The sequence below is a fragment of the Macrotis lagotis genome, chromosome 5, assembly GCF_037893015.1.
Source record: "Macrotis lagotis isolate mMagLag1 chromosome 5, bilby.v1.9.chrom.fasta, whole genome shotgun sequence".
Lineage (NCBI taxonomy): Eukaryota > Metazoa > Chordata > Mammalia > Peramelemorphia > Peramelidae > Macrotis > Macrotis lagotis.
The window spans coordinates 3,554,166-3,576,076 of NC_133662.1; the positions used below are offsets into that span (position 1 = coordinate 3,554,166).

Below are 21,911 nucleotides of genomic sequence, written 5' to 3' on the forward strand. Positions count from 1 at the left end.
AGACAATTTTCACAGCTAAAGTCTCTAATAAAGGCCTCATTTCTAAAATATATAATTACATTAAATTTATAAGTTACAAGTCATTTTCCAATTGATAAAAGGTCAAAGCATATAAACAGACAATTTACAAATGAAGAAATTAAAACTATATATAATCAAATAAAAAATGCTCCAAATCATTACTGTGTGGGATAAAAATCCACCAAAAAAAATATAAAGACTCCTCTGAGCAAAAAGGAAAGTTTATTTTGGGTTTTTCTTGGGAAAAGAGCACATCCCAAGTCTCACAAAGGTACTGAAGATCAAGGAGCTGCCCTGAGTCAAGCAAGATTATATGGCCTAGTGTGATTCCCCCCTCCCTAGCCCATTCTCTTCCAACTTGATTGATTAAAGTTTTCAGAGTAACAATTTTTACACGAAAAATCTACCCAGCAACAAAAAGAAGAATAAAATGCTTTCATAAAATATTACCTCACCATCCAGATGGTGAGGGTATCAAAAGATTTCTAATGACCTTTTTGTTATCTATCTAAATGAATTACTGAGCATACAAGGTCTTCTAAGGAACTCTACTATCTTCTTAGTTTAGTACTTATCAAACAAGAGAAGGCAGGCTACTGTTCTCCCAGTCTATTATCAAATAGGTGCCTTGCTAAGACTGCAAGGTCTCTTCTCTGGAAGTGTTCCACTATTTCCCTCCCCAACAGAATCGATGCAAGGTCTTTCTAGAAATAGTCCACTTTTTCACTCCCTAGCAGAATCTGGAGGGTATCTGACTGAGAATGCAAGGTCTCTCTCCCTCTTCTAAGAATAGTCTAAGAGTATTAGGCTGTCTTTGTTTTACTGATTTTTAACACTGAGAGGGAGCACCGGGCACAAATTGGGGGAAAAGCAGGGGGACATCTGCCAGAGTGAACATCTTTAGTCCAGCCCTCAGGACACAAAGCTAGCAGCATGGCCACCACATTCCAGATCCAGGAAACAGGAGCCCCCAGGGCATGAGCCCATTGAAACTAGGGAGGGGAGTGAAGAGTCCCTGGAAGAGGACTCTGGGGCTCTGACCACATTCAGATCCTGATCACAGTCTAGGCCCCCCCATAGAACACCAGGGCCCCCTCCACCTCAGCCCCATGGCAGAGGGGGGCGCATATGGTCATTCACAGACCAGGAGGGAGGACAGAGCCTCACACACTGAGACCCTTGTGGGAGTGTCCCAAAAGCTCAGGAAGCACCCCAAAAACAGGCTTAGGCTGGGAAAATAAGCAAGCAGAGAAAAGAGGAACACCATTGAGAAAGACATTATCTATGATCCCAAGAATCCTTCTGACTCCCAAGAATACTCACTCTGAAGATGAGGAAACACAGTCTCCTGCATCTAAAGACTTGAATAAGAAAATGAAGTTTTCTTATAAGTAAGTTCTCTCCAGCCTGTATGAGGATGTGCCTTCCTCACAAATTTACCTCCCCCCCCCATCCTCTGGACATTCCATAGGTGATTCGGCCACATTCCAAAGACTCCAGGAGCCAGCCACTCCTTGGAATACACAGGTAGTACTGGGGAGAACAGGTTATTCTCACAGTATTGATCTTATGCAAAGTAAAATCCTCTGGCCCTCTATGGCATTTCCTTGAAGTCTTCAAACTGCTAGACTTGTAGGCTTTTCCCATATTACTGTTAAAGGAACCCTCTCCCAACTAAGGGAATCCCTCCCAACTAAATTAGCATCTAGCCTTCTCTGTTCTCCACTGATAAATACTCTGAGGCTCCAAGCATTGGCAGGAATATCATCCATGGAGAGTTGATTCTGCCTGGGGCTTTTCTTTCTCTCTTTCTTTTCTTTCTTTTTTTCTTTCTTTCTTTCTTTCCTTCTTTCTTTCTTCCTTTCTTTCCCAAATCGGGCCTTAACAGAAAGGCTGGAAAAAGAACACAGGATCCACCCAGCCACAGACTGTTCAGAGTTGGTGCTCCCCCGAATTGGTGATGTTATCTTTATCTTTTTCTTCTACTTTGATTATAGTATTACTAACACATTGTCTTTAATGTATTAGTTGCTGTATTGGATGTTATTGTAATCAATCTATTCCTTGTGTTGTGTAATTAAAATACTTTCAGCAAGAGTGTCATTTGTAGGAACAAATCAGAACCTCATTTAAAATCACAATACAAGACTCCAAGAAAAAACAGAAACTGGGACCAGGCTATGACAGAGCTCAAAAAAGACTTTGAAAATCAAATGAAGGAGTTACAAGAAAAACTGGGAAAAGAAATGAAAGAGATGCAGGAAAAACATGAAAATGAAGTCAGCAGCTTAGTCAAGGAAATCCAAAAAAAATGCTGAAGAAAATAGCATGCTAAAAACCAGCTTAGGTCAAATGGATAAAACAGTTCAAAAAGTTATTGAGGAGAAGAATGCTTTAAAAAGCAAAATTGGCCAGATGGAAAGAGATAAGAAAACTCTCTGAGAAAAACAAAACCTTCAGACAAAGAATAGAACTCAGGGAGACTGATGAATTTACGAGACATCAGGACTCATTACTTCAAAACCAAAAAAATGAAAAATTAGAAGAAAATGTGAAACATCTCATTGAAAAAACAACTGATATGGAAAACAGACTTAGGAAAGATAATTTAAAAATTATTGGAATACCTGAAAGTCATGATCAGGAAAAGAGCCTTGAAATCATTTTCAAAGAATTGCTACAAGAAAATTGCCCTGATATCCTAGAAGCAGAGGGCAAAATAGAAATGGAGAGAATCCACCAATCCCCCAAGAAAGAGATCCCAAAAAAACAACCCCTAGGAATATTATAGCCAAATTCCAGAACTCCCAAGTCAGAGAGAAAATATTACAAGCAGCCAGAAGGACACAGTTCAAATATCGTGGAGCTGCAGTCAGGATCTCACAGGACTTAGCAGCAACTACATTAAAAGCTTGTAGGTCTTGGAATATAATATACTGGAAGGCAAAAGAGCTTGGAATGCAACAGAGAATCAACTACCCAGCAAAACTGAATGTCCTCTTCCAGGGAAAAAGATGGACTTTCAATGAACCAGGGGAATTTCAAATATTCCTGTTGGAAAGGCCAGAGCTGAAAAGAAGGTTTGATCTTCAAATACAGGACTCAGGTGAAGCATGGAGGTTAAAGGAGAAGGAGAAAATATGAGGGACTTAATGATGCTGAACTGCATGTATTCCTGTATAGAAAAATGACACTGATAATACTCATATGAACCTTCTCAGTTCATAGAGCAGGTAGAAGGAGCTTTTAAAGTTGAAGCACAGGAGAAAGCTGAATTTGAAGATAAAATATGGTATAAAAAAATGGAGTCAATAGGAAAAAAGGGAAATGTAATGGGAGAAAGAAAAAGGAGAGGGGGAATAGGCCAAGATAATTCATATAAGAAGATTTTTTTTTAATTACAATGAGCTATTGCAATGATATGGAAGGGGGGAAGACAAGGGGGAATGAGGAAATCTTTGCTCTCATCAAAGGTGGCTAGGAGAGGAAACATACTCAATGGGGTATACGAATCTGGAGTAAGAATTAAAGGGGGGGCAGGGGGAAGGGGGGGGGGATGTGAGTCATGGAGGAGAGGATGGACCATGGGGGGAGACTGGTCAAATATAACACATTTTCTTTTTTACTTCTTGCAAGGGGCTGGGATTGGAAGACCTGTCTGGGACCATAGGGCCAGGTGGATGCTGAGCTAAGCGGTGTTATGGGGGCTCGGGGCCTCTTGGCCCCAGGACCAGGGATCTATCTGCTGCGCCACTCAGCTACCCTACAGCAGAGTCAGAGTGAAAGGAGAGAGAAAATATAGTACATGGTAGTAGAGAAATAGGAAAGGAAGGAGTTGCAATCAGCAATGGCAACGGTGGAAAAATATGGAAGTAACTTTTGCGATGGACTTATCATAAAGAATATGATACACCTGCGACAGAGTTGTTGGTGTTGGAACAAAGACTCAAGCACATTTTTTATTATTATTTGGGTAGGGTGCAGGGCAAATGGGGCTGGGTGGCCTGACTGGGGCCCCATAATAGCAGGGTGATCATTGGGTGTCTGAGGCCAGATTTGGACCCAGGTGCTCCTGGCTCAAGGGCCAGTGCTCTTTCTGCCACCCAACCACCCCTACTATTATTACTATTTTATTTTGGGTCTTTTTTTTGGTTTTTGCTGGGCAGTGGGGTTGAGGTGGCTTGCATGTCACACGGCTGGGTGATTTTTGGGTGTATGGGGCCAGATATGGGTTCAGGTGCTCCTGGCTCCAGGGCTGGTGCTTCATCCATTGCGCCACCTTGCCATACCTACAATTATTACTATTATTTTTTTTTATTTTAATTTTTCTCTCCCCTTTACTTTATCACTCAAGCAAGTGTATATTTTGGGGGGGGGTATTTTGTTTACTCTTAAACAAGAATATTTTTTTAATGTATAAAAAACATTATTTGTACAAAATGAGAATATTAAGTATAAAAAAATTGGGAAAAATTCCACATGTTCCAAAATATTCATAGCAACTTTTTTTGTAGTGGCAAAGAACAGAAAATTGAGGGGATGCCCACCAATCAGGATACTACTGTTCTATAGGAAACCAAGAATGGTCAAACTCTAGAGAAGCATGGAAAGAATTACAGGAACTGATGCTTGAGCAAAAGAAGCGGAACCAAAAGAACATTTTACAAATTAACAACAACATTATGAGTTGTTCAACCTTGATGCAGCCTCTCTCAGCAGTTCAGAGAGCTAGAATAACTCTAGGAAACTGGTTATGGGCAGTGCTATTCCCACCCAGAGGAAGAAAAATAAAACAAAACAAAACAAAAAACCCTACAGAATCTAAATGAATACTACATTAGCTTTTAAAAATGTGGGGGCAGTAAGGTGGCACAGTGAATATAGCACCGGCCCTGGAGTCAGAAGGATCCGAGTTCAAATCTAATCTCAGAAACTTAATAATTGCCTAGCTGTGTGACCTCAGGCAAGTCACTTAACCCCATTAACTTAAATAAATTAAAAAAAAATTTGAATAAAAAAAAATTTCTCCTATGTATTTCTTTCCTATCTCATGACCTTGTTTTTCCTTAATCGCAATTCTTTATAGAGAAAATGACTAATCTGTAAACATGTTAAACACAAATGCTGTTTGTACAATATTCACCAGATGAGTTACCATCAAGGGGAGGGGGGGTGAGAAGGGAAGACGGAAGGAAATTATGTAACTTAAAAATATGCAAATGCATGTGGATGAATGTTGAAAAACTTTCATAACATGTAATTGGAAAAATAAAATAAAATGTCAATTAAAAAAAGAAAATACATAATAAACTGACAAGCAGAAGAGTGCAAATAAAGTCAAAGACTTCTTGAAATAATTCTGCAGCTTTTTTTTCTTAAGATTTTTTCAAGGCAATAGGGTTAAGTAGCTTGCCCAAAACCACACAGCTAGGTAATTATTAAGTGTATGAGGTTGGATTTGAACCCAGGTACTCCTGACCAAAGGCTGGTGCTCTATCCACTGCGCCACCTAGCCACCCCAATCCTGCAGTTTCTAGGGATACATCTACTGGGAGTCAATTTCACTATTCCAATCCTCCCCCCTTCTCCTAAATATACACAAGGACAACCTTTGGTTCTACAAATGAAGTGATAGACTCAAGCTTTAAAACCAGTGTATATATAATGGCAGAACTGAATCAAAGGAATATTGTCGTATGGGGCAGTGTTTTTATATATTCCAAATTCTACACCATAAATGACTCAGGGCCCAAGAACAAAAGTGGGGCTCCAACCTTTTGTTGGCTCTTCCAATCAAAAATCTGATTTGAGCTATTATTTTGAAGTCGTCTGGAAGAGAATATTGGGAAAATTCAGCTGAGTTACTACCTCTTTTCCCCTATCTTGGCTGTCTCACCCCAAACCAATGAGTCACATGTATAAAATGTTAAGATTTACAAACACTAGTTTTTTGTTGAAGAATAATTCGTCTTATGTACTTCTACCTAGGAATTATTATAAGAAGGGATTTGCTTCTATTTGTTTCAAGGTACAACAAGCTTTTTCTTTCATGTGTATGTATTTGTTCCATTTTTAATTTACTTTCATGTTATTACAATAACCTTGTGAAAGTAAACATAAACTCCCTCCCCCCCAAAAAAAACATAGAGAATCTCAAAAGAAATGAAGAGAAAAAAATACATTTCAGTCTGTGTTCAGATTCCATCAGCTCCATCTCTGGAATGAGTAGCCTTCTTTACCTTAAGTCCACCAGAGAAGTTGCTTTGATATCTATTCCCATAGTCTCTATTACTAGCTGGATTTCCCTTCATTCTATTCCTCCCTACAACCATTTATTCTATTCTCTCTCTCCCTTCTCCCTGTCCCTGCTCAGAAGTGTTGCATCTGATTACCCGGTCTGACAATCTTCCCTCTCCTCTACCATCTGATACTCCCCAAACTTGTCCCCCTTATCCTATCTGTTTCCTCTCATTTTTCTCTACAGTAGGCCAGACTTCTATATCCTGTTAAATGTGTGTTATTTCTTCACTGAACCATTTCTAATGAGAATGAAGTTTCACTAATTCCCCATTGCCTTCCCCCCTTTCACTCCATTGGAAAAGCTTTATCTTAACTCTTTTTTTGTGCAATAACTTAGCCCATTCTACCTTTCCTTGCCCTTCCACCCAGTACATTCCTTTTATCACCCATTGACTCCAACTTTATACAATATTATACCATTATATTCAACTCCCTCCTGCACCTTGTCTATATATGCTCTAACTGCTCTTATAAATGAGAAGGTTCATATGAGTTATCAGTATCTTCTCCCCATGCAGAAATACACTAAATTCAACATCATTAAGTTCTTCATAGTTATTCCTTCTCATCCACCCCCCCCAATGGTTCACCTGACTCTTGTACTTGAAGATCAAACTTTCTGGTCAGTTTTGGTCATTTCCACAGGAAAGTTTGAAAATCCCCCTGTTTCATTAAAAGTCCATCTTTTGGGGCAGTTAGGTGGCACAGTGGATAAAGCACTGGCCCTGGAGTCAGGAGTACCTGGGTTCAAATCTGGGCTCAGACACTTAATAATCACTGAGCTGTGTGGCCTTGGGCAAGCCACTTAACCCCATTTGCCTTGCAAAAATCCCTCCCCCCAAAAAAGTGCTCCAAATAACTGCTGATTAGAGAAATGAAAATTAAAACAACTATGAGGTACTACCTCACACTATGATCAGTGTTGGAGAGATTGTGGGAGGACTGGGCTATTCATGCAATATTGGTGGAATTAAATTAATCCAACTATTCTGGAGAGCAATATGGGAACCATGCCCAAAGAGCAAAATATTGATCATAACATTTGACCTAGCAATACCAATAATAAATGAGTAAAGTCCTATATGTGTCAAAATATTCACAGCAGTTCTTTTTGTAGTGGCAAAGAATTTGAATTTGAAAGGATGCCCAACAATTGGGGAAATGACTGAACAAGTTATGGTACATGAATGTTATGGAGTACTATTTTTCTATAAGAAACCATGAATAGACTCTATAGAAGCATGTAAATAATACAAATTGATGCTAAGTAAAAGAAGCAAAACCAAAAGAACATTATACACATTAACAACATTGTTAATCGATCAACTTTGATGGATGCAACTCCTCTCAGCAGCTCAGAGAGCTAGAACAATCCCTGGGGACCTTTCTGGACATCACTATCCACATCCAAATGAAAAAAACAAAACAAAACAAAAACAAACAAAAAACAAACTACAGAATCTGAATGAACACTATGTTCACTTTTTTAAAATTCCTATTATGTTTTTCCTTCAATTCCCATGGTTTTCTCTTTTCCCTTAGTCGTAATTCCTCCTACGAAACTAATATGTAAACACATTAAACACAAATGTACATACACAATGTTCATTAGCCTTTTCCCTGCTAAGAGAAGGGGGATGGGAAAGAAGGGTGGAAGAAAACTGTTTAACTTCTTAATATGCATGTGAATAAATGTTGAAAAATTTCATAAGATGTAATTGGAAAAATAAAATATTGGGGGTACTGCAGTGAATAGAGTACCAGTCCTGGATTCGGGAGGATTTGAGTTCAAACCTAGACTCAGATATTTAATAATTACCTAGCTGTATGATGCTGGGCAAGCCATTTAACCCCATTGCCTTTCAAAACCAAAATAAAGAAAAAGAAAAAAGAAAAGAAAAAGAAAATATCAATAAGAAAAAAGAAAAAAACCAGAAGATATCTAACAGTTAAAAAATGCTTTATTGCCTTTGCATTTAAAATCAACCTTCATGGGGCAGCTAGGTGGCACAGGGGATAGAGCCCCGGCCCTAGAGTGAGGAGTACCTGATTTCAAATCCAGCCTCAGACACTTAATAATTACCTAGCTATGTGGCCTTGGGAAAGCCACTTAAACCCCATTTGCCTAGCAAAAAAAAAACTAAAAAAAAGAAAGCATCAACCTTCACAACTTCACAGCTTCTTTCCAAACCAATTTTGCATTACTTCTCATCGTGTACTCTAAGTTTGAGTCAATTTGTCCTACCAGTGTTCACCATATATATTTTATCTCCCATCTATGCCTTCACACATGTTATCTCTCTATGTCTCCTCATTCCTGACTCTTGGAAGACTTAATTCTTTTCAAGGCTCAACTTAGGTGCTACATCCTACATAAGGACTCTCCCAAGAGCTTTTCCCACTCTCTTCTCCTCTTCCCTAAAACCCCAGTACTTTGCCCATACTTTACATTTATTATACATATATATTGGGAGGGTTTTGGTTTTGGTTTGGTAAGCGGGGGGAGGGGGTTGAAAGGCAATGGGGTTAAGTGACTTGCACAAGGTCACATAGTTATGTAATTACTAAATGTCTGAGGTTGGATTTGAACTCAGGTCCTCCTGACTCCAGGGTCAGTGCTCTATTCACAGTGCCACCTAGCTGCCCCTATACATATATATTTCTATATTCCCTGGAAATTATAAACTTCTTGAAGGCAAGAATTATTTTGGTTTTGCCTTGTATTTCCAATTTATAAAGCACACTGCCTAAAGGACCCATAGCACAGTCCAGGTAACACTGGAGCAAACCTCAGAGTGCCTGGATCTGTGGCAGCAGTGGTGGTTTCTGGACCTGTCTCAGTACAGGGACTGCCAAGAACAATTGGGAAGGTCAGCAGGAAAACTGACACACCAGAGTGAGAAAGGAGTGCATTTCAGCACAGACCTCAGTGTAGACCCAGCCCCAGAGACCAGCAGCTGTTTCCAGAGTGCTCAGCCACAGATGGTTAGGGGGAATGGCAAGGGTCTCTTTACTATTCCTGAGGCAGGACTCTGCTGCTTTGCCCATTCTCAGCTCCAGGTCACAGTCTGAGACCTCAATGTCAGGCAAAGGAGAAGCACAACAGAGCTTACTGCCTGCAGGAAAGCAGGAACCCTCTTCATAATTCCAGGGAAGAGGGGAGTGCTTAGGTCATCCACAGGCCAGGAGAGCAGTTATAACTTCTCATAAGACCTTGGAGAAATTGAGAACTTGCGGGTCCCTGGGTGATATCACTGAAAACAACTACCAAAAAACCTCAAAAGCTTGGGAATGTATCCTCTACCCTGGAAGTAGCATCCAACCTTAACAAAGAATCAAAATCAAGTCACAGGTTGGGGAAAGGAACAAACAGAAAAAAAAAAATTCTAAAAATAGACAATTACTTTGGACCTAAGAAGGATCAAAATACACACTCTGAAGAAGATAACAAAGTGAAAGTTTTTACATCCAAAGCCTCCAAAAAAATATGAATTGGTCTTAGGCTACAGAAAGGCTCAAAAAAGATTTTGAAAAACAATGGAAGTGGGCCAGCTAGGTGGTGCAGTGGATAAAGCACCAGCCCTGAAGTCAGGAGTACCTGGGTTCAAATCCAGTCTCAGACACTTAATAATTACCTAGCTGTGTGGCCTTGAGCAAGCCACTTAACTCCATTTGCCTTGCCAAAAAACCTAAAAAAAAAAAAAACACAACGGAGGTGGATGAAAAATTGGAAAGACAAATGAGAGAGAAGTGGAAAAATCATGAAAACCAAGTCAACAGTGGAGATACCAAAAAATACTAAGGAAAATAACATCTTAAAAAGCAGCTAAGGTCAAATGGAAAAAGCATTCCAAAAGGCAAATGAGGAAAAGAATGTCTTAAAAAAGCTGAATTAGACAGCCAGAAAAGGACATACAAAAGTTCTCTGAAGAAAATAATTCCTTCAAATGTAGAATAAGAGAAGTTAAGAGAAGCTGATGACTTTGTGAGAGATCAAGAAACAATATAACAAAACCAAAAGAATGAAAAACATCTCATTGGAAAAACAACTGACCTGGAAACAGATCCAGGAGAGATAATTTAAAAACTAGACCACCTGGAAGTCATTTCCAGGAAAAGAAACTAGAATTCATTTTTCAAGAAAACATCCAGGAAAACTGCCCTGCTCTCCTAGAAGCAGAGAGTAAAACAGAAATTGAGGGAAACCACCAATCATCTCCTGAAACAGATCCCAAAATAAAAACAGCCAGGAATATTATAGCTATATTCCAGAACTCCCAAGTCGAGTGAAAAATATTACAAGCAGTTAGAAAGAAACAATTCAAATACTGTAGAGCTACAGTCAGGATTACACAGGATCTGGCAGAGACTACATTAAGCCCTCAAAGGACTTGGAATATGATATTCCAGAAGGCAAAATGGCCTGGATTGCATCCAAGAAACAACTACGCAACAAAACGCAACATACACTTTCAGTGGGAAAAGAAGGACATTCAGTGAAAAAAGGGGATTTTCAAACTTCCCTAATGAAATACAATGTACAGGACAGAGCTGAATTTGAAGGTATAATATGTTTAAAAGATGGAGTCAGTGGAGGAGAAAGGAATGAATTGAGAGAAAAGGAAAGGAGAGGTAGAATGGGTTAAGATATTTTCATATAAAAGAGTCAAGAAAAAGCTTTTGCAGGGAAGTGGCAGAGGAGGAAGATGAGGGAGGAGTGAGTGAACCTTACTCTCATTGGAATTAGCTCAGAGAGGGAATAACAAACACTTAATTGGTAAAGAAGAAAACAGGAGAGGAAAAGAATGGGAGAAGGAGGGAGAGAAAGGTATAGATAATAGAAGGGAGGGGAAAATCATGGGGAGAGGGTAGTCAGATGCAACAGATCTTTGGGAAAAGACAGGCTGAAAGAAGAATAGAATATGTGGGGGGAGGGGTTTGAATAAGATGGAGGGAAATACAGCTAGCAATAGCAACTGTGGGAAAAAAAAATATTGAAAAAAGTTGCTCTGATAAAGACCTCATTTCTCAAACACAGAGAACTAAGTCAAATTTATAAAAAATTTATAAATTTATAAAATTTATAAAAAAATCATTCTCCAATTGATAAATGATCAAGAGATATGAAGTTTTCAGATGAGGTTATCAATGCAATCTATTAAATATATTTTGTAAAATGTCCTCGCTCACCATTGCTAGGTAGGAACAATATCTTACACCTACTGGACTGGCTAATTGATTAGGAGAAAATGACAAATGTTGGAAAGGGATGAAGGGAAATTGAGACATTGATGCACTGTTGGAGTTATGAAATGATTCAACAATTCTGTAGAGCAATATGGAACTATGCCCAAAGGGCTAGAAAACCTGTGGCGGGTAGTACTATTACTAGGTCTATATTCCAGAAGAGATGAAGAAAAGAATCTGGGGGCAGCTAGGTAGCACAGTGAATAGAGTACTGGCCCTGGAGTCAGGAAGACCTGAGTTCAAATCCAGCCTCAGACACTTAATAATTACCTAGCTGTGTGACCATGGGCAAGTCACTTAACAACACTGCCTGTAAAAAAAAAGGAATCTATATGCATAAGGATATTCATATCAGCTCTCTCCTGATGGTGGGATGCCAAGGAGATGGTGAATGGCTGAACAAATCGTGGTATGTAATTACGATGAAATGCCATTCTATTATGGGAAATGATGAACAGGATGCTCATCAAGCCCCCCAGGGGCGGCCCCTGGGGCTCCCCCTCCAGCTCAGGCCATAGGCCTCCAAACCTCCACCTGGCTGGAAGGCCTCTAGCCCTCCTAGCCGACTCCGCCCTTCTGCTTCCTCAGGTGCGGGCGGGGCTGGCACCCCCCCCAATCCAAGGCACCTAAGACCCCATCTCCCCCACATCAAAGAAATGTACACCTTACAGGATGCAGCCGCCCAGCAGAAGATTAATCCCAAGGATGAATCCTATAGCTCTGAGTTTGCAGCTGAGACTAAGAGTAAAAGTAAATCTGTGGAGGAAACAGAGGTGACTCAGAAGATGAAAAGGAGAGTTAAGGACCAGGGGTACACAATGATCTATCTGAAGGCCCTTCAGGACATTTTGGGGAAATCCATACCAGGAAAGAAAAAAAAGAGAGATTGTGAAGCCAGAGACAAGCAAAGACCCCAGCTGTAGATGCAGATGCAGAGAAGAATGCAGCAAGAAGAGTGGTACAGTTTCCTTTCCAGTTAAGGAAAAGCAGCCACACCTTCCAAAAAACAGAAAACAGCCAAGGGGAAGATGAAGCAGACACAGGAAATCTCAGCAGCATAATTATGGTTAGGGACTCTCAAGATAACTCAAGTGAAAAGCCACCTGGTAACCTAAGAACAGTCCTGGAAACAAGCCCAGAGTCCCACTCAGAAGAGCAGAGGCCTAAAGAGAGGGAGTTGGTGATAGAAAATCCTTCTTCAGAAAGTGACTGGTCAGATGTGGAAGATATTTACACCAACAGGTTCTCCCAAGAGGATTCTGTTTCTTTGAACTTTTCTGTAGTTTCAGAGCCTTCATTTTCCACTATGTACCCAGTTCACTTGTAACGCAGCCCTTGGCATGATTATGCCAGTTACTGGGCTGGCAGTCCCTATCCTTTCTGTTATCCTACCACTAAGATGCTTCAAACCTAGTGGGATATAATATGAGCCAATCCAGTGATTATTCTGCTGAGAATGCTAATAGCAACCACAGAAATACCTCTACGGATTTGGAACTGGTGGAAGACAAACCCCACACATCCTATTCACTTCATTCTTCTTGGATAGGGGAAGAAGAAAAGGTGAGGAAGAAAAGAACATTCCGTGACGAGGTGCCTCATTGTTCTCAAGAGCACATATCAAGCTCTTCATACCAAGAAAGCAGGGGGAGCCAAGATTCAGTGGGCTTCATTGACACCCACTGTCACTTGGACATGCTTTATTCTAAGTTGTCATTCCAAGGCACTTTTTCAAAGTTTAGAAAGATTTATAGCAGTTCCTTTCCAAAAGAGTTCCAGGGTTGCATTACTGATTTCTGTGACCTTCATACCCTGCCAGATTACCTATGGGAGGATCTATTAAAAGAGGACCTTGTCTGGGGGGCATTTGGTTGTCACCCTCATTTTTCTTGATACTACAATGAATGTCAAGAAAGAAACCTCCTTCAGGCTTTGAGGCATCCCAAGGCTGTTGCATTTGGAGAAATGAGGCTGGATTATTCTTATAAATGTACTTCTCCTGTCTCAGATCAGCAGAAGGTATTTGAAAAGCAATTGCAATTGGCTGTGGCTATGAAGAAACCCTTGGTGATACACTGTCGAGAAGCAGATGAAAATTTACTCTCAATCATTAAGAAATTTGTACCTGACTATAAAATCCATAGGCACTGCTTTACTGGCAGCTATTCCATCATTGAACCCCTGTTGAAACACTTTCCCAATCTCTATGGGATTCACAGCCCTTGTGACCTATTCTTCTGCCTGGGAAGCCAGGGAAGCATTGAAACAGATACCTTTGGAGAGGATCATTGTGGAAACTGATGCTTCCTATTTCCTCCTTTGTCAGGTCCCCAAGAGCCTTTGCCAGTATGCCCACCCAGGTCTGGCCTTCCACAGGATTCAAGAGATTGCTAAGGTCAAAGGTGAGCCACCTTGTGACAGAATATCAGCCATCTTTACAGCTTTTGAGGGAAGGCAGGGGATGTTAGGGTTTTCACACATCTTCAAAAAACTGTATTTTCTAAAATTTTGACTGCATTTTGTTTCCAGTAAAGAGAATATAAACATAGAATTTACCCTTTAAGCCAGATTTTCCTTGAGGTGAACTTTGGTGGCTTACAACTTTCTTCCTCTTACCCTGAATCTTTCAAGGAGACCTCACCACAGGGGCTACACTGGAATAGCGTGTTCTAGGACTCTGAAAGGGGTCTCCAGGGACCTTGGTGTGGTCTTGGAAAGGGGCGGGGGAGATTTTCTTAGAAGTTTCTTCACCAACACTGCCCTTCTACCTTGGGGAGGGGAGGGTGAAGTTGGGGCACTTGAGGGGGCAGAGAAGGTTACCGCAACTGAATCTCCACAAATTCTAGTCTGTGGTTAAGCACTATAAAGGTTTTCAATAAAGCCATCTTCTTAAACAGGCATGTATGGGTAACATCTCTACTTTTAAAACTCACCTCAATAGGAACATCTTTCTATAGGAAATTAACTGTATGCTACTCTTTAGAGACTTGTGTTCTCATACAACCATACTGAAATGTCATTGAGACTGTCTTCCAATAAGATACCACTTTTGATCTCATTTGTCTTTGAGTTGCTGTACTTGATTCTTTCTCTTTGACTCAATTAACTATGAAAGGGAAAGGTGCACAGATGGCTAGCAGTGATTGTTTTGACTGGTAAATAACCTGGAAGACACCATGGAAGCTTTGCATGGGAGGAGGGCATTCCCTGACCCATAAGAAACCCCAGGGTGAGTTTTGGGTAAATTAAAGATGACTGAGTTCATTTCTCCATACTGCCTGTCTCTTTTTAATCACTTTGGATTGCCTTGGCCTGCAATTCCTTTTCCTTGGACCATTGAATACTATGGACCAAATGCAGCTTCAATTTATATCTGTAGCAACTGAAACTAAGTGGTAAATAACTTCAGTAAATAACACTTGCAGTGTTTTTCCCATATGAAACAAACAGACCTGCTTTATTTGCACGGAGGACATATTGAAGCTCATTTTCTCTCCCTAAACCTTTTCCTTGAGTTGATATCTCTTCCATCTCAGTGTTAGACTGTGAGCCTGCCGGGCCACTGATGGCATAATTTTGTCTTCGGTACTGTGTCTGGCCCCATTATTTGGTGTTCATTTAAAGTTTATTTATAATTGGCAAAAAAAAAAAACTTACATTAGCAGATCCAGTGGGAAATGCAACCTTGTACAGAGTAACATCACTTTTGCAAAATGATCAGCTGTGAATGATCTACCTTTTCTTAGCAATGCTGTGTCCCCAGAGAATTCTGAAGGACTTATGATGAAGAATGCTATCCATTCCAAAGACAGAGCTGATGGTGACTGAATAAAAACTGAAACATACTTTGTTTTCACTTTATTTTTCTTGAAGTTTCTTTTTTGTGGGGAAGGGGCTATTTTTACTCTTACACCATGAGTATTGCTGTAATGTATTTCAGGGCTACACACTTTTAACCCATACCAAGTGTGTTTCTCAATGAAGGAGAGTGGGATGGTAGGAAGGGAGAACATTTGGAATTCAAGGTTTTGGAGGTAAATGTTGAAACTTATTTTTGCATGAAGCTGAAGGAAAAAATTTAAAAATTTAATGAAAAATAAGATGTCTCATTTTCAAAAAATTATTACTAGGAAAAAATATTTAAGAAGAAAACTAATTTTTCCAGATTATAGGCTTTTTAAACTTTTTTTAGTGAATTATATTCCATATCTACTTGGTCCATTCAACTAAGTAAAAATAACTCCATATGAAATCCTCATAATTAAAAGAAAATTTAAACCATATCTAAAAATTTATCGTACTGGACTCTCCCTGAACTAGAGAACACAGTATAAGATAATTGTTCTAGAATCTCAATTAAGGACATTTAGTTATTAGCATATAGTTATTTACATATATGCACACCCATCAATACTCAAATGAATTCAGTCTAAATTAAATATCATAGTCAGTAAAAGACCATTTAAGTGACACAAAGGGGGCGGAGCCAATGTGGCGACAGGAGAAGATCCTCTCTTAGGTGCTCTAATTTTTCAAAACCCATAAAATTATGACTCTAACTAAATTTCAAGAGACAGAACCCACAGAGGGATCCAGTAAGGCAATTCTCCAGTTCAAGGTTACCTGGAAAATAGTGGAAAGGCTCCGTTGCACAGGGTTGGAGTGGTGGCCACCAGAGTGGAGGAACTTCAGTCAACTGGAGGCAGCCCCAGGGCATGGGGAGCCAGCTCACTGCAGGTGGGACAGTTTCCTGACCTACACCCCGAGGAGCACTGAGTACAACTTGGAACTTGGAAGAAGCGGGGTGGATCTGCCAGAACAAGGGCGTGAAGCCAGCCATCAGGGTACTCTGCCAGCAGCCCAGATCCACGAACCAGAAGCAGGCAAAGCCAATAAGCAAAAACCCCCAGGCAACTCAGGCTTCAGCGCTCAGCCTAGGTAGGGGAATAGACAGAGACTTCCAAGGTCTGTCCTCTATACCTGGAACAGGACTCTAGGGCTCTAACCACATTCAGATCCTGATCACAGTCTAGAAGGGCCCCCCCACCTCAGCCCAGACAGAGGGGTGTGCTTGTGTTCATTCACAGACCAGGAGGGAAGACAGAGTTTCACACAGAGATCCTTGTGGGGGGGGGGGGGTCCCAATAATACTCAAAAACTCAAAAAGCACCCACCAAACCAGGCACAGGCTGAGGAAATGAATAAGCAGAGAAAAAAGAGGGCCACCATTGAGAAATACACTGTCAATGATCTCAAGAAGGATCAAAATACTCAGTCTGAAGATGAGGAAGCACAAGCTCCTGCATCTAAAGACTCCAAGAAAACCAGAAATTGGGCTCAGGCTATGACAGAGCTCAAAAAAGACTTTGAAAATCAAATGAGGGAGTTGGAAGAAAAACTAGGAAAAGAAAGGAGAGAGATGCAGGAAAAACATGAAAATGAAGTCAGCAGCTTAGTCAAGGAAATCCAAAATAATGCTGAAGAAAATAGCATGCTAAAAACCAGCTTAAGTCAAATGGATAAAACAGTTCAAAAAGTTATTGAGAAGAATGCTTTAAAAAGCAAAATTGGCCAGATGGAAAAAGAGATAAGAAAACTCTCAGAGAACAAATCCTTCAGACAAAGAATAGAATTCAGGGAGATTGATGAATTTACCAAAAATCAGGAATCAATACTTTAAAACCAAAAAAAATGAAAAATTAGAAGAAAATGTGAAATATCTCATTGAAAAAACAACTGATACGGAAAACAGACTTAGGAAAGATAATTTAAAAATTATTGGAATACCTGAAACTCATGATCAGGAAAAGAGCCTTGACATCATTTTCAGAGAATTACTACGGGAAAATTGCCCTGATATTCTAGAAGCAGAGGGCAAAATAGAAATGAAGAGAATCCACCGATCCCCCAGAGAAAGCGATCCCAAAAAACCAACCCCTAGGAATATTATAGCCAAGTTCCAGAACTCCCAAGTCAAAGAGAAAATATTACAAGCAGCCAGAAAGGACACAGTTCAAATATCATGGAGCTGCAGTCAGGATCACACAGGACTTAGCAGCAACTACATTGGAAGCTCATAGGGCTTGGAATACAATATACCGGAAGGCAAAAGAGCTTGAAATGCAGCCAAGAATGAACTACCCAGCAAGGCTGAATGTCCTCTTCCAGGGAAAAAGATGGACTTTCAATGAACCAGGGGAATTTCAAATGTTCCTTTTGGAATGGCCAGAGCTGAACAGAAGGTTTGGTCTTCAGATACAGGACTCAGGTGAAGCATGGAGATTGGAGGAGAGGGGGGAAATATGAGGGACTTAATGAGGATGAACTGCATGTATTCCTGCATAGAAAAATGACACTGATAATACTCATATGAACCTTCTCAGTTAATAGAGCAGGTAGAGAGAGCTTTTATAGTTGAAGAACAGGAGAAAGCTGAATTCGAAGATAAAATATGGTGTAAAAATGGAGTCAATAGAAAAAAAAGGGAAATGGAATGGGAGAAAGAAAAAGGAGAGGGGGAATAGTCCAAGATATTTCACATAAGATTTTTTTTTATTACAATGAGCTATTGCAATGATATGGAAGGGGGGAGGCAAGGGGGAATGAGGGAACCTTTGCTCTCATCAGAGATGGCTAGGAGAGGAAACAGCATATATACTCAATGGGGTATAGGCATCTGGAGTAAGAAGGAGGGGAAAGCAGGGAGAAGGGGTGGGGATGTGAATAAAGGAGGAGAGGATGGACCATGGGGGGAAAGTGGTCAGATATAACACATTTTCTTTCTTACTTCTTGCAAGGGGCTGGGATTAGAAGGCCTGCCCAGGACCATATAGGGCCAGGTGGATTCTGGGCCTAAGGGGTGGTATGGGGGCTCAGGGCTTCTTGGCCCCAGGACCAGGGATCTGTATGCTGAGCCAGTCAACGACCCTACAGTAGAGTCAGAGTGAAAGGAGAGAGAAAATAGAGTACATGATAGTGGAGAAATAAGAAAGGAGGGAGTTGTGATCAGCAATGGCAAAGGTGGAAAAATATAGAAGTAACTTTTGTGATGGACTTATCATAATGAATGAGATCCATCCATGACAGAGTTGTTGGTGTTGGAACAAAGACTCAAGCACATTTTCTGTTATTATTATTTGGGGGAGGGTGCAGGGCAAGTGGGGCTGGATGGCCTGCCTGGGGCCATGTAGCAGGGTGATCTTTGGTGTCTGGGGCCAGATTCGGACCCAGGTGCTCCTGGCTCAAGGGCCAATGCTCTGTCTGCCACCCAGCCACCCCTACTATTATTACTATTTTATTTTATTTTGGGTCTTTTTTTTCCTTTTTTTTTGGTTTTTGCAGGGCAGCAGGCATCGGGTGGCTTGCATGTCACACAGTTGGGTGATTGTCGGGTTTACGAGGCTGGATATGGGCTTGGATATGGGCTCGGGTGCTCATGGCTCCAGGGCTGGTGCTTCGTCCATTGCGCCACCTGGCCATACCTACAATTATTACTATTATTTTTTTTATTTTAATTTTTTTATCTTCCCCTTTACTTTTTTTGCCCAAGCAAGTCTATCTATATTCATGGGGGAGAAGGGGGTATTTTGTTTACTTGTAAACAAGAATATCTTATTAATGTAAAAAAACATTTGTACAAAATGAGAATAAAAAAATAAATTTAAAAAGAAAAAAAATGACACTAATAATACTCATATGAACCTTCTCATTTACTAGTGCAGCTACAAGGAGCTTTTATAGATGAAGCACAGGAGAGAGCTGAATTTGGAGCTATAATATAGTATAAAAATGGAATCAATGGCTAAAAGGGAAATGTAATGGGAGTAAGAGAAAGAAGAGGTAGAATAGACTAAGATATTTAATATAATTAGTTTTTTTATTGCAATGAGCTATTGCAATGATATGGAAGGGGGAAGGTGAGGGGGATTGAGGGAACCTTCACTATCATCAGAGGTGGCTCAGAGAGGAAACAGCATATATACTCAATGGGGTACAGACATCTAGAATAAGGAGAGAAGGGGGATGGGGGGGATGTGAGTGATGGAGGAGAGGGTAAACAGTGGGGGGAGAGTGGTCAAATGTAACACATTTTCTTTTTTTTACTTCTTGCAAGGGGTTGGGATTGGATGGCCTGTCTGGGACCATAGGGCTAGGTGGATGCTGGGCCTAAGGGGTGGTATGTGGGCTCAGGCCCTCTTGGCCCCAAGGCTGGGGATCTGTCTGCTATGCCACTCGACTATCCTGCAGCACATTTAATTAAGAAGAGGGACAGAGCAAAAGGAGAGAGAAAATATATTATATGGTAATAGGGAAGTACAAATGGAGGGTGTTATGATCAGCAATGGCAGCAGTGGAAAAATATGGCAGTAGCTTTTGTGATGGATTTATCATAAAAAAAATGTGATCCACCTGTGACAGAGCTGGAGGTGTTGGAACACAGACTGAAGCACATTTATTATCATCATCATTATTATTATTATAACTTTGGCAGGGGAGGGGTTGCAGGGCAAATGGGTTGGATGGCTTGCCTGGGGCTGCACAGCTGGGTGATGGTTGGGTGTCTCAGGCCAGATTCAGACCCAGGTGCTCCTGGCTCCAGGGCCAGTGCTCTGTCCACTGCGCCACCTGGCTGCCCCTACTGTTGTTGTTGTTGTTGTTATTATTATTATTATTATTATTATTTTGTTTTGCTTTTGTTTTTGCAGGGCAATGGGGTTGGGGTGGCTTGCATGGACTCACACATTTGGGTGATTGTTGTGTGTCTGGGGCTGGATTTGGGCTTGGGTGCTCCTGGCTCCAGGACCAGTACTCTGGTTCACTGTGCCACCTGGCTGTCCCTATTATTATTGTTATTATTATTTTTAATTTTAATTTTTTTCTTTCATTTACTGCTCACGCAGGTCTATATTTTGGGGGAGGGGTATTATGTTTACTCTTAAACATGAATATTTTAGTAATGTATAAAAAAATTTGTACAAAAATAAGAATAAAGAAACAATTCAAGAAAAGGAAATACCCCATTTTTGAACCCCAATAAAGAGAAATTTTGGGTGATCCACTAAAAAAAAAAGTGACACTAACACTGATTTTATCTGTAAAAGAATACAAAATTCTTACCCAAGGATTCTAGTTCTTACTATAGTCAAAGCACATTTCTTAAGGTTCTTCATTCACCTTAGCTATGGGGTGCTCCCTCCAATCCTAGCTATACCTTCTCATTCCAAGCAATTCTTGTTCATGCCCTCCCATAGAGGATCTACTCAACATGAAGGAAGGCATTCCTTTAGGGATCATATTTCATGGGAATCCTTATTCTATTTGGGGTTGTCCTCTGTTCCTCTTCCACTTACTTTTCAGATCATACATATTCTAGATGATAACAGTGGATCACAGGATTCTCTTAAGGTACTTTCTTTTTTTTTTTTAAGGTTTTTTTGCAAGGGCAAATAAGGTTAAGTGGCTTGCCCAAGGCCACACAGCTAGGTAATTATTAAGTGTCTCTGAGGCTGGATTTGAACCCAGATACTCCTGACTCCAGGGCCAGTGCTTTATCCACTGAGTAACCTAGCCGCCTCTTAAGGGCCTCTTAAGGTACTTTCAAAACAAGCTATTCTAATATGATAGTAGTGATACTAATGAATGATTCATAAGTATTTGCTGTTTATTATGCTTCTGAAAAGTCAAAGATAACTTTATGCTTGCCATATTAAAGGTGCTTTTACATCTCCAATTTTCAAAAGTTTTCTGAATTTACATAATTTCAGTTGAGGTTTTTTTGGTTTGTCATGTCTAATATATTAGTCATGTCTAATTCTTTGTGATCTCAACTGGGGTATTCTTGGCAAAATATTAGAGGAAACTGAAGCAAACAGGCTTAAATGACTTGTCAGGGTCACACAACTAAATAAGTATGTGAGACAAGATTTGAACTCAGGTCCTCCAGAGTTGGAAAGTTGCAACTTTATAGTGTGCCAAGTATTGTGCTAAATACCAGGAAACAAAAATAAAAGACAGACCTTACCCTCCAGTAGTTTTCATTCTAATAGGAAACATAATATGTATATTTTCCAAATTGTTTTTACATGTACACTATGTATATATATATATATATATATATATATATATATATATATATGTATGTATATACACAACCTTTCCAAAGAAGAATGACAGAGAAAAATAATTGGACATTATGAAAATAAAGTATAAATAAAAGCTGTCAAGACGCAAATTTTTTTTTAATTTTCACTTACAATTCACTCTTCCTGTCTTTCATTCAGAAGGCAAGAAATAGAACAGTCATACATTTAAAGTGATGAAAATTATTTCCACATAATAATGGT

The 21,911-nt window shown here is 40.1% G+C and overlaps 1 protein-coding gene and 1 pseudogene across 6 annotated transcripts in view; one reads left to right on the forward strand and one right to left on the reverse strand.

The window, feature by feature from the left end:
* ANKS1A (ankyrin repeat and sterile alpha motif domain containing 1A) overlaps positions 1–21,911 on the reverse strand; it is a 264,812-nt gene that overhangs the window by 224,798 nt on the left and 18,103 nt on the right. The gene's annotated exons all lie outside the window — the stretch shown is intronic.
* The window catches only part of LOC141487715 (putative deoxyribonuclease TATDN2), a 28,806-nt pseudogene continuing 17,634 nt past the window's right edge, over positions 10,740–21,911 (forward strand).